This window comes from Ambystoma mexicanum, chromosome 10, assembly GCF_040938575.1.
Source record: "Ambystoma mexicanum isolate Mex_15411 chromosome 10, UKY_AmexF1_1, whole genome shotgun sequence".
NCBI lineage: Eukaryota > Metazoa > Chordata > Amphibia > Caudata > Ambystomatidae > Ambystoma > Ambystoma mexicanum.
In genome coordinates this window covers 321,761,725-321,773,873 of record NC_090932.1, presented here as the reverse complement: position 1 = coordinate 321,773,873, position 12,149 = coordinate 321,761,725, and the positions used below count along the sequence as shown (strand labels likewise).

At 49.3% G+C, this 12,149-nt stretch overlaps 1 protein-coding gene across 1 annotated transcript in view; it reads right to left on the bottom strand.

Annotated features, from left to right (window-relative positions):
- Window positions 1-12,149, bottom strand: part of LOC138493169 (disintegrin and metalloproteinase domain-containing protein 9-like) — a 4,098,706-nt gene that overhangs the window by 667,021 nt on the left and 3,419,536 nt on the right. The gene's annotated exons all lie outside the window — the stretch shown is intronic.

Sequence of the window (12,149 nt, the reverse complement as noted above, 5' to 3'; positions counted from 1 at the left end):
TTGCATGACGTTCCAGATAGTAGGGCGTTGCAGTAATCTAGTCTAGAACCAATAATGGCTCTAGCTATGGTGAGGCAGTTATGTTGTGAGAGGAAAGGTCTGGCTGCATTAATGATTTTGGTGTAGTAGGCTGATGAGGTGGAGATAGCATGGACTTGTCTGTCCATAGTGAGGTTTGAGTCTAGGTAGACGCCCAGTGTTTTGACGTGGTCAGACACTTTGATAGGTGTATTGTCGATGGTGAAGGAGGCGTATTCCTGACTGAGGTTACCCAGGGTGGTAGATGAGCCTATGAGTAGGAGTTCTGTCTTTTCACTATTTAAACAGAGCCAGTTGTCTGCCATCCATGATTGGATGGTTGAGTATATGTCCGTGAGATTGGCCATGTCAGTCTTGTAGTCACCTGTGAGCGGGATTAACACCTGCGTGTCGTCCGCATAATTGGTGTATGACATACCCATGGCATCCAGGATGCTGAACAATGGCCTGGTGAACAAGTTATAGAGAGTGGGTGCTATGCAAGACCCTTGTGGGACTCCACATGTAAGTAGGCTCGGTGCGGCAGTGGCCGAGTCCAAGAAGACTTTCATAGCCCTGTCTTGGAGAAAGGAGGTGATCCAGTCGCATGCTTTGTGTGAGAAGTTGGCTGCAGAGGCAAGGTGGCGGCACAGTGTGTTGTGGTATATGATATGATATGATATTTTATTTGTATCACGCTCGTACACAAGTGTTTCAGAGCGCGACTAGGCAAGGGAGGGGAACACGGGAGAACACAACACAGCAACAACAACGATCTTACTAGGCCCAGTGACATTGAGAACGCGCAAGTGCATGGGAATGGGAAAAGGGAAAAAGTGCATGGAGGGGGGAGAGTGGAAAGTGCAGAGCAGAGGAGAGCAGATAAATAATAATAAATAAAAAATAAAAAATAGAAAATGGGGGCAATAAACAGTGGTAGTGCAGTCACCAAGTGGCAAGTGCTGTGTTTAAGGCAGCAGACTGGGTAATTCTGATACGAAGAAAAAGAAGAAAAAATGAATGGGGGTGGAGGGGCTGTAAGGGTACAGATACAGTCCCCAGTGCAAGGAGTGGCCAGGAGGCAGTGCAGGAGGGTGACAGGGTGAGCAGGTACCTGGGCCCAGGGGACAGAGGGTGTCCAGGTGCACAGTGCCAAGAGAGAGCAGATCAGCAGGGGAGAGGGGGAGCGAAGGCGGAAGCAAAGAGGAAGGTCTTGAGGTTCTTCCGGAACCGGAGATGGTTTTCCTCAAGTTTTAGATTGGCAGGGAGGCTGTTCCAGAGGGAGCCCCCCCCCCCAAAGATAGAGTTCTACCCCCAGCTCGTTTCTTTGAAAAACGATTGACCCGAAGTGAGTTAGAGGTAGAGGAGCAAAGAGCTCGAGAGGGGAGATATTTGCGGAGGGATAGCTGAAGGTATCTTGGACCCAGGCCCCAGAAAGCCTTGTGGACAATGCAGAGGGTTTTGAATTTAATCCTTGCATCCACTAGGAGCCAATGGAGAGATTTCAGGGCTGGAGAGATACGATCCCAGGGCTTGAGACCAAGGACAAGTCTTGCAGTCCTGTTCTGGATACATTTCAGAGGGCGGAAAGTAGAGGCAGGTAGATTTAAAAAGAGGCTGTTACAATGGTCCAACCTAGAGAGAACCAGAGCTTGGGAGTCAGTGAGCTTCTGAGGGAAGGAGAGGAAAGGGCGAGTACCTCTGAGGAGGTGCAGTAGGAAGTTTGACTTTTTAGAGACCTCAGAGATATGGGGGGAGAAGGAAGTGTGGAGTCAAAGATGACCCCGAGGTTCTTAGCCTCGCAGGTAGGGGTAGGAGGAGGTAGAAGAGGGAGAAGGTAGTGAGGGAGAAGGATGGAGATGGTGTGCTGATGAGGAGGAGCTCCGTCTTGCTGGCATTCAGACAAAGATCATTGGCAGCGCACCAATCTTGAATGGCAGTAAGGCAGTCAGAGATGGGAGAGGAGGTGGCCGAGGGCAGCTGGAAAATGAGTTGAGTGTCATCAGCGTAGCACTGGAAATTTGAGCAGAAAATGGCAATGCAGTGGGCGAGAGTTGCCAGGTATTGGTTGAAGAGCCAGGGTGAGAGGTAAGACCTCTGAGGAACCCCACAGGTAGAGAGGAAGATAGAAGATAGGAAGGACCTCAGTTGGACCTAGGCGGGTCGATCAGAGAGGAAAGAGGTCAGCCAGGCCAGAGCCTGATCAGTGATGCCCAGGTTATCACGTAGGTGGTTGAGCAGGATGGTGTGGTTGACCGTGTCGAAGGCAGAAGAGAGATCAAGAAGGATGGGGACAGAGGGAATGTTGGAGTCCAGGTTGGAGAGCAGATCTTCACGGATATTCAGGAGAGCAGTTTCCGTGCTTCTGGCCGGTCTGAAGCCAGACTGGTGGTCATGAAGACAGCCAACAGAGTCTGAATGAAGGTTAAGCTGAGAGATGGCCAGCTTTTCCAGGAGTTTGCCCAGAAAGGGGGTAATGGAAATTGGGCAATAGTTAGCCGGACAGGAAGGATCAGCTGTGGGTTTCTTGAGAAGAGGATGCACAAGGGAGTGCTTCAGAGAGGAGGGGAAAGATCCTGAGGCAAAGGAGTGGTTGCAAAAATCGGCAAGGGCTGGAGCGAGGGTGTCTATGTGGTCCTAGATGGTTTTAGAGGAACAGGGATGAACCTGTTTTGACCTTTCATAGATCGGACTTGTCTAGCGACCTCGTCAGGGGAGAAAATAGGAAAGGAAGAGAAGGACGGTGGTGGGGGGTGGTTAAGGGGGGGTCTGCAAGCACAGACTGAGAGGGAATGGGGGGCAGGGGAGGAGACGGTGGACAGAATGTCCTTGGTTTTTTAAAATAAAGTTTGAGGCAAGTGTATTGCAGAGAGCATGGGAGGCAAGAGGAGGGGTGGAGACTGCTGCAGGGTTGGCAAGCTCCTTGCAGATTTTAAAGAGTTCAGCCGAGTTGTTAGGTGCCGCAGAGACACAGGCTTGAATGTGGGCTCTCTTCTTAGTGCGGACAGAGAGTCAGTATTGCCTTTGGAGCAGGCAACAGGCCAGTTTGTCAGAGGATGAACAAGAAGCCCTCCATTTCCTCTCAGCCGCCCTACACCTCCGTTTAAGTGTAGCTAGGTCGGATTCATACCAGGAATTGCACTGGCTTTGGGCTTCAAGCAGATCCTCATGACAGGGGCAAGAGCATCAAGAGTATCAGAGAAAGAAGAGTAGAGAAGGGACAGGGTAGTGTCGGGGTGTGAGTCAGCCAGAGGAGGAGGAGGGGGAGAGAAGATGGCAGCGAAAGCCTCAGCTGACACACACTTCATAGGTCGGATGTCTGAGAAAGTAGGTGGCAGTGTTGGGGTGGGGTTGGCTTGGGGGGAAGAGAGTGCGAAATGGGAAGAGAGAAGGCAGTGGTCACTACCGTAGGGAGGAATGGTCAGAGGGATAGAGAGGGGGAGGCTGGGAGAGATCAAGACATCAAGTGTGTGTCCTGCAGAGTGCATCGGGCCAGAGGGGAGGATAGAGAGGGAATCGCAAAGGTTGCGAAAGAGCAAAGATGAGGGACAGGGAGAATCGAGGTGGATGTTGAGGTCACCAAGGAGGAGGAGTTGAGTGGTTGAGGCCAGGAGGGAGGAGCAGAGGTCAGCCCACTCAGAGAGAAAAGAGGTGATTTGCCCAGGGGGCTGGTAGAGAGTAGCAACAGTAAGGGAGTGGCTGGGAGAGATTGAGAGCCTGCAGACAAGGCATTCAAAAGAGGAGTAAATCTGAATCAGGATGATAGTGGCGGGAATCCACTCAGGAAAGATCAGGGCTACGCCCCCTCCACGTCGAGTGGAGCTGGGTGCGGAGAGGATCTTGTAGCCCTCAGGGAGTAGAGTGTCAAAGCTCAAGACCGAGCTGGCCGTGAACCATGTCTCTGTAAAACCGAGGGCATCAAGGTCCAGTTCTTCAAGGAGGTGGCAGATGTCAGAGGAGTGTTTGACAGCAGAGCGAGAGTTGAAAGTGGCAAGATGAAGAAGTTTGCCGGCCTTAAAGACCTTCCAGGGAGGGGTATAAATCAGAGGTACGCCCTGCGTAGTTGTGGAGGTAGTCTGTAGAGTGGCAGAGGAGGAAGAAAAAGTGGGCAAGGTAGCCAAGGAGTGAGAGGAGGGGACAGCTGGAGATGAGAGGAAGTTGATGAGGCGAGGGAAGCGCCTATCGAAGAGGAGGAGATTGGCCTGAGGACCTTGGACCATGACAGTGATATTTAGGTAGATATTAAGGATGACTCTGGAGGAGTCGAAAGAAGCCATGAGGACATCCAACCGAGTGCCACCATTTATGGGAGAGGAGGAGACAGGGCAAAGCACAGAGATCATATGGGGGGTCCATAGATCCCGCAAAGGGACAACAAACAGGATGTCAGTAAGGGTCTGTTTGGAAGAGGTGCTGGTATAGGTATCAGCGATAGGGAGACCAGGGCTGGAGGCCAAGATATCCTTTTAAAATTTCTTTTTTTCAGACTTAGTGAGAAGGGAAGGATAGTTGATAGAGAAGCAGTTGGAATAGATGGGAGAGACAGAGAACGCCATGAGTGGAAAACAGTGGAGGCAGAGGGAAGAGTAAGCAAGTAAAGCAGTATTGAACAGTCACTGGGCTAGCAGGTTACAATCAATGGCCAAAGTTAGATGCAAAAATAAACTGAAGTTTAACTTGCAACTAAATGCAAAAATACACTCAGGTTTGACTTCAGCTAAATGCAAAATACACTCAGGTTTGACTTTCAGCTAAATGGGAGACCAGTAATTAAGGAATTTAGAGTGGTAATCAGATGGTAGAGGTGAGTATAGATAAAGCTTCAAATGAGTACATGACAGGGAGAGTTGAGAGTTCTCTCTGAGAAGGAAGTACAGGTAAATCAAGAAGGAGGTAACTAACCCAAACAGAAAATGGTAAGAGAGTCATGGGAGTCCAATAGTCCAGGGGTACCAGCCTCAGTGAGGGTTTGGCTGTTGCAGTAATCTCATGTTGCAGCCTGTAAAGTAGACAGGGAAGTTGACAGGGACCTTAAAAAGGGGACCTTGGAAGGGGTGGGCCAGCTGAAGCATGCCAGTCCACCATAGGCCAATATGATACTGCAGGTGACCAATAGGCAGGCAGCAAGGCAGTTGCTGGAGGCCACAGGGAGCCTTCAGTGATAAGAAAATACGGCAGCCATGTTTGAAAAGCCACAAGGCCCCAGGAAAGTCTTTCTGAAGTGGCTCTCACCTACAGAATGAGCATGTGGGCAGCAGACAGGAACATGTGCACAGATGGAAAATGTGCATGGTAAAAAAGAAATGCTCTGGTGTACTTTTTTCTTTTTTTCGAATTTTGCAACAATTGCAATGATTCAGCCATATCTTCGCCTGACTTTAAAAAAGGGAGAGCGTTGGCTGATCACGCGAGCCAGATTTGACTGCTTACAGGTAAGGGGAAATACGGCAAATTGGGCAGGGCATCCCGATTTATCAAGTTGTCCGGCCTGTGGGGCAGATAGCGAGTATCTGACGCACCTTATATTGTTTTGTCCAGTGTACAGCGACATTAGAAGGTCTACAATTTTACTGGTCCTCAGGTCATCGAACATTCGTTCCCACAGGCCGGCTTTGCTATACCTTTTGGCAGCAGATTCTTTTTTGACGGCTTGGGCATTCCTGTCATTCTTGAAAAGAGCTATATACCAGAAAAAGGGGATTTTGGCACAACTGAGATGACTCTTCTTTTTATGCTATTGGATATGCACTGTATTTATATTCTTTTTAACAAAATGGTATTCCTAATGTATTGATCATGGAGCGAACTTGAAGCCAGGATATTGTGGTTTTATAATTGTGTTGAATTTTATTTTTTGTTGAAATGTTATGGGCTACTGTTTTCTTATTGTGTTTAATGGATGAATTTATCGAATAAACAAAACTGACTGACTGTATTCTTTTTACCATGTCTGGCCTGTGGAATCGGCAGGTGGAAAAAACGTCTTCTTGCTGACAAATGGAGCTGGTGAGGTAGTCTGTTTTCATAAATAAATGATTTGAATTTTCACAGCTGTAAGCTCTAGTGAGGGATTGTAAAGCCAAAGCTGTTTCTGAGGCTGTATATAGAAATGAATTATTGGTCTGTATAAATGCTTCTGCATTGCAAATGTTTTTCTCAAGTCTCTTCTTCAGGTGCCATGGAGAACTTCATCTTTGTGATAAGAGAGGAATTGGGGTGAGGAAAATTCATCATGTGGTTGCTCTAGGGCCCCTGCTGTTATGTGTTTGCTCTGCTGCCAATGTGGGCTCTTTTTAAGTATAGGATATAAAGCGGCTAAGGAGAGTAGGAGTGCTACCATGATTCACTTACATCAAGTATTGGACTAAGAAGCTACAGATGCAGTCGGCATACAAGACCCAGATTCTATCCAAAAGGAAGCCATTAAAGAGTTAAGAATCTTTTTCTGTAAACCTGTGGAAAATGACATTTCAGAACTGCCATGTTTTAGCCATAAGTTCAGACCTATTTTTTTTAAAGACCACATTCATTTAATTGCTATCTGAACTTGGTGGTCTCTCCCGAGATGAGATCTACGTTTACTAAGTTTAGGTTGCGGATACTTCCTCTTCACTCATTTGTGGGGCAATGTATTGGTTTGGAGGATCAGGATTGTGTGTGCCCCCCTTCATTGGTGTGTGAGTCAGAAGACACTAGATTACTCGTCCCCACCTCTCACTCAGAGGCTTGTAGAATGCTGTTTCATTGTACGTATGCTTCTACTCTAACCTCTTCTGGGAAATGTATGCATGCCTCAATTCTTCTGGGGTCAATCTGAACGTCCTCGACTCCTTTCTCTTTCATTACGACCAATAGAGTCACCCCCACTACTGACCTTTCTCTTCCTTCTGCGCCATAGAATTATTGCCTGTTTGTTCTTACACTCCTCCTTCTCACACTCCTCTTCCATCCTCTGGATGTCGCTTGCCTCCTACCGCACCAATTTCTCCTTCAACTATATTTTCTTCTCTCTTCCACTGCTTCCTTTCTCTAAACTCCTTCTAGCTTTCTTTTCTTCTCTCCAGCTCCTCCTCCTACACTGAGGCCCCTTCTTGGGCCTCTTCTTTCTATCCTAACTTTCTCCTCTCCAGATCTTCTTGCTCCCATCTGCCCCCTCCTCAGGCATCCTCTTCCCAACCTCACTCTCTTTCCAGCTTCTCCTGTCCCTCTCTGGCCCCATCTCTTACGTCCTCTATCCAGCCTCCCTCTCTACTCTCCAGGTATGCCTCCTTCTTCCTACTCTAATATGCCTGTAGCCTACCCTCTGCTGTCTCCAAACACCCACCCCCTTCTTACAGCACTCTGCCTTTTATGGAGGCATGGTTCCACCACTAGGGGACCTCCTTCACAGAGCTATGCTGAGGAGTGTGGCCCTTTGTATGTGAGAATGTGATTGGCAAATTTCCATTTGTCCCCGGCTTCCACGCTGCTACATTGTCACCACCTTTCCCGCTTGCAGGAGTATGGACCTCGCCTTTACATTGGCCCTGCGCTATCTCTGATTCTCCATTCACGCATGGGGTTACAATCTTACTGCATGGGGCTTCCGGAGAGATTACAGAATAAAGCCTGACTTGGGATGCAGTATGACCAGGAAGGATGATGTATCCTTTTGAGATGTTAAAGCAGTCGACTCTGCTAAGTGGCGATGCGACAGTCCAGGAGGAATCCACAGGTCGCCCCTGTATTCACGAGGTTCCAGATCCTGGTCAGGAGGTGGAGGCCTTTCATCCTCTCGCTTGACAATATGTTTAAACAATGATCTGTTCCGCGTTATCTCCTTCTCAGAGTTCACACGGTCACCATTGTCCCTTTGACAGAAACTACCTATAGGGGGTTCGAGGCAAACCGAGAGTCTGTCTTTCTCACTGAGGCCTGTTGAACCAGGACTTCATCCCCGATCTGGAATTATTTCGGTCTGGCTCCTCTCCTCTCATCAGTCTCCACCCGAGCTCTCTCCTTCCGCTCAGTGTCTCTTCTGATGACCTCAAGGTCAGCTTCTGGTTGGCTCAGGGGGGGTCTTACAATGCGGGTGCGAACTTGATACTTCATCAGCTCCACTGGGGTCATATTGGTGGCCTTGTGGGGCATGTTGCGGTAGTCTCGCAGCAGTCGACAGAGTGCTCGTGGGGGTCGGCACCCTCAATGCGGGCCCTTTGTAGGGTTTTCTTGATTGAGGCCATGAACCTCTCAGTCATCCCGTTGGCTTGGGGCCAGCGGGTTGTAATCTTCTGGTGGGTGAAGCCCATATGTTTTGCAAAAGTCGCAAACTCATGTCCACTGAATGGCGGGCCATTATCAGACTTGATGGTGTCCGGAATTCCACACTCGCTTATGACCTCATCAAAGATTGCTGCCACATGAGCAAACGCCGTGGATGTTGACTTCTCCACTATTGGAAATCTTGAGTGTTTATCTATAAAGAGTAGCAGATGCTCCCCTGATTCAAGGGGACCATAGAAGTCCACGGCTACCTTTTCCCAGGGGTGGTCAGTGGTCAGGGATCTGCGTTGGTTGGAGTGGGATCGGGGCCTCAGCCCTGGACGTGCATTGGCATGCTGTGCAATTTTTCACCCACCGATCAACCATGGCATCCAGGAATGAGAACCACACATTACACCTGAGCTGCCTCTTGGTGTTGTCAGTGTCCCTCGTGGGCTGTCCTGATGACTTCGGACCAGAGGGTCGCTGGGATGACAAGTCTGCACCCTCTCAGGAGTATCATTTTGTCCTTTACGGCTAGCTCCGTGTGCACCTTGGCCAGTCTTTCGAGTTCGTCTCTGCACGCCCCGGATGGTTCAATACGGCGCAGCGGTAGTCCTTCCACCTGTTGTTCTCTGTAAGGCTGATCGCTAGGGCCATGGAGGGGTCTGCAGCTGAGGCTGATGCGACGGCCTCGAGTGACACAGCCAGTTTCAGTGCGTTCGAGGTCACGTAGTTAATGTACTCAGTGTCACCCGGTCTTGGCACGGCTTTGCCCGCTGGGTGTCTCGATAGATAATTTGCTGGGTTATTCTCACCCCCGGGCTTATGGATGATTTCAAAGTCATATTCCTGGAGCCTGAAGCCCCACCGCTTGATCCCGGGGGGCATCTTGGTCCTGGGGTTCCCGAATAGTGACAGCAGGGCTTGGTGATCTGTGATGAGAGTGAACCTCTTCCCTATCACGAAGTTGTGGAAGTGCTTGCACGCCAACACGGCAGCCAGGCTCTCTTTCTCAGCCTGGGAATAAACAGACTCGGGTGGGGCCAATGCCCTGCTGGCATAGGCCACATTGTGTCTGGGGTGAGCAACTATCCCATTTGTCTCAGCTAGAATTTCTCCCAGTCCCACCAGGCTTGCATCTACTACGATTCCGGTGTGCTAGTACGGGTCAAAGTAAGCAAGTCTCCAGGCTTTTGCTAGCGCCTGTTTGATGGTGTCAAAAGCCCCTTGGCATTCAGCCGACCATACCAACGGGACGTCTTTCTGTCGCGACGGGCTTCGGCTCACATGAATGATTGTGGTTGTGGAACGTTCTCTATGGATGAGACGGCGCCTGAAGTAGCCGATGGAGTGTAGGAGGTGGCCGGCTCCCCATTGGAAGATCTTGGGACACTGTTTGAGCCAGCGTTCGCTTGTCGGGGATTTGATGAAACTCTTTCTCCCCCATGATGTTAACGATGGCTCCTGACTCGACGAGGAAGCAGAATTGTCTGCTGCATATCTCCACTGGGATTCGGGGTGCCTCTCTTGCCTTTTGCTCATTCATGATGAGGTTTACATATTCGTCTAGGGTATATTGGTCGTATTGGTCACCTTCGTACTCCAACCCTTGCGGTGGTAACACATAATGGCTTTGGCATGATTTTGGCGGTCCATCGTATTGATCTCGAATCTGTGGGTTCAGGTCATACGTTTCAAGCTCTTGGGAATCGTCATCAGGGTAGTGGTCCTCCTGTATTCCTATCTCCGGCTCTTGGGTTGCTTGGTTGGGCCGCTGCAATAAGCTTGCCCTTATCCTGCTTGGACGTGGTGTTTCCTGACATCTGGGTTGCTTGTATGTCCACTCTCTCGAAGATCCTGGCCATTTCACTGACCTCATCGATGGAGAGTGGTTTCTTGAGCAGTTGTTTCTTGAGTGTCTGTGAAATACACCCTTCAATCACCTTTAGGCGAAAGGCTTCGTCCAGCGAAAAGGTGTGAAACTGGCAATGTGCCCCTTTAACCCTCAGACGAGTGATGAATTTGTCTACTGTCTCTTCAACTCTCTGGGTGCATTGGTTGAACATGTACCTCTCGTAGTCTCTGTTTGGCCTGATTACAAGTCTCTTGTTGAGGGCTGTGACCAGTGCAGTGGAATCGGGCTGCTCCGCCGTGGGGATGATCTTAATAAGAGTCTTGCTCTCGTTTCCAGCAATATTGAGGAACATACTGCGTAATTACGGAAAGTTTTCTTCACCCGCCGCTGCAATAAAGTTATTGAAGTCCTCCAGCCATTCTACCCACCGTGGGCCATTGTCTACTTGCAGGGTCATGGAAAATGGCGGCGGCATGCGTCATGCGGTAGCTGTGGATCTCATGGGAGGGTCTTGTACGGGCTGGGGCTATACAGCAGGACCAGGTGGTGAGCTCATGGTATCACTTAGTAGATCAAGTGGCTGCACCACTTGTTATGAGAGTTTTGCTGTGGAGCAGGTGTCTGTGCCACTTGGTATGTGGGTCTTCCTGTGAAACAGGTGGCTACACCACTTGATTAGTGATCCTGGCTACACCACTGAACAGGTGCTCTTTTATGGGCTGTGGAAAGCAGTACTGCACCCCTAGTGACAGCTGGCGGGTTGCTAGTATCCCAGTACGTGGTGGAAATAACTTGGGCCAGGTTGACGGTGGAGCAGTATCAAGTTCTGCAGCCCGGAAACGATGGGGCTGGCTGTGTGTCAACGGTGTGAGTACTGGGAGCCGCGTTATAGCTGACACGTGTCGCAGGGTGATGCAAAGGGGGGGCCACCCACCTGGAGATTCACGTGCTCCGAACTGTGGGGGCACCCCAACCGCTGCCGAAGTTCTGCGCGACAAGGAGACGGTGCTCTTCTTCCAATGTGCCTTCAGCAGGAGGAGGAGGGCGGGGCCCCGGGATCGGGTTCGCCGTGTTGCAGGATCTCTGGACCAGTGTCGGATGACGGCAGTGAACGCAGCGGTCCGTGGGCAGCCACAGGAGCAGACACAGCGCAGAGGAATCGCTTGCGTGTCTAAGGAGGAGGGCCCTGGTATGCACGTGGTGTTAGCCTCATCGGCAGTTGTTATGGCCTTGCGGCCTATAGAAATAAGGAGGCACACCAGGGGGAAGGATATACATGCGTCTTTTTTCATGCACAACAGGAACTTAACTAACTCTCCCTTTCAGCCTCCTTCCTCCTCCCACATCATGGCCCACGTGACCCTGTTCCCATGGGCCTCTCTCTTTCTTAAAGAGACATAAGCCTGCTAACAAATATAACATTAGTTTCAGGACAGGACTTTATTACATGTGGATAACAGTGACAATGCTTAATGAATAACTTTTTGAGTTAAATGTTTCCACAGTAAAGAAGCTCACACTATTCTATTTGCTGTAACTCAACAACACATGCAGACCATATGTTCCTGCCATATGCATCTCCCCTCTATCTACACTCTGAATACTGTAGTTTTGTCACACTAAGTGCCACACTGCAACACCTCTGAGCTAAAACTAAAAAAGAATGGAGGACATGTGGGACCCCACCACGCTCTTAGCAAAGATGTTCATCAAAATGCATAGATTTGTAGAATATTCTATGAGGGCTGGGGCAACAGCTTTCAATTAATAGAAAGGAGACACCAATTGGAAAAATGATATGCAGCATGCAGAACACCTCTAAGGCTGATATTCTTTAATCAAAATAGCAACACATTGTATACATGAGAGGGGCATTTTGGCCAATAAAATATATGTCCTCTTTTGGAGATCACAATTACTGTAGAATTGCAGTTTTACTGTATACGTTTACATTACCTTATTTTTAGATTGTTTAAATGTATCATACAGTGGTGAAATATCTACTGTTATCACTGCTTCTCTATGGGCGTTA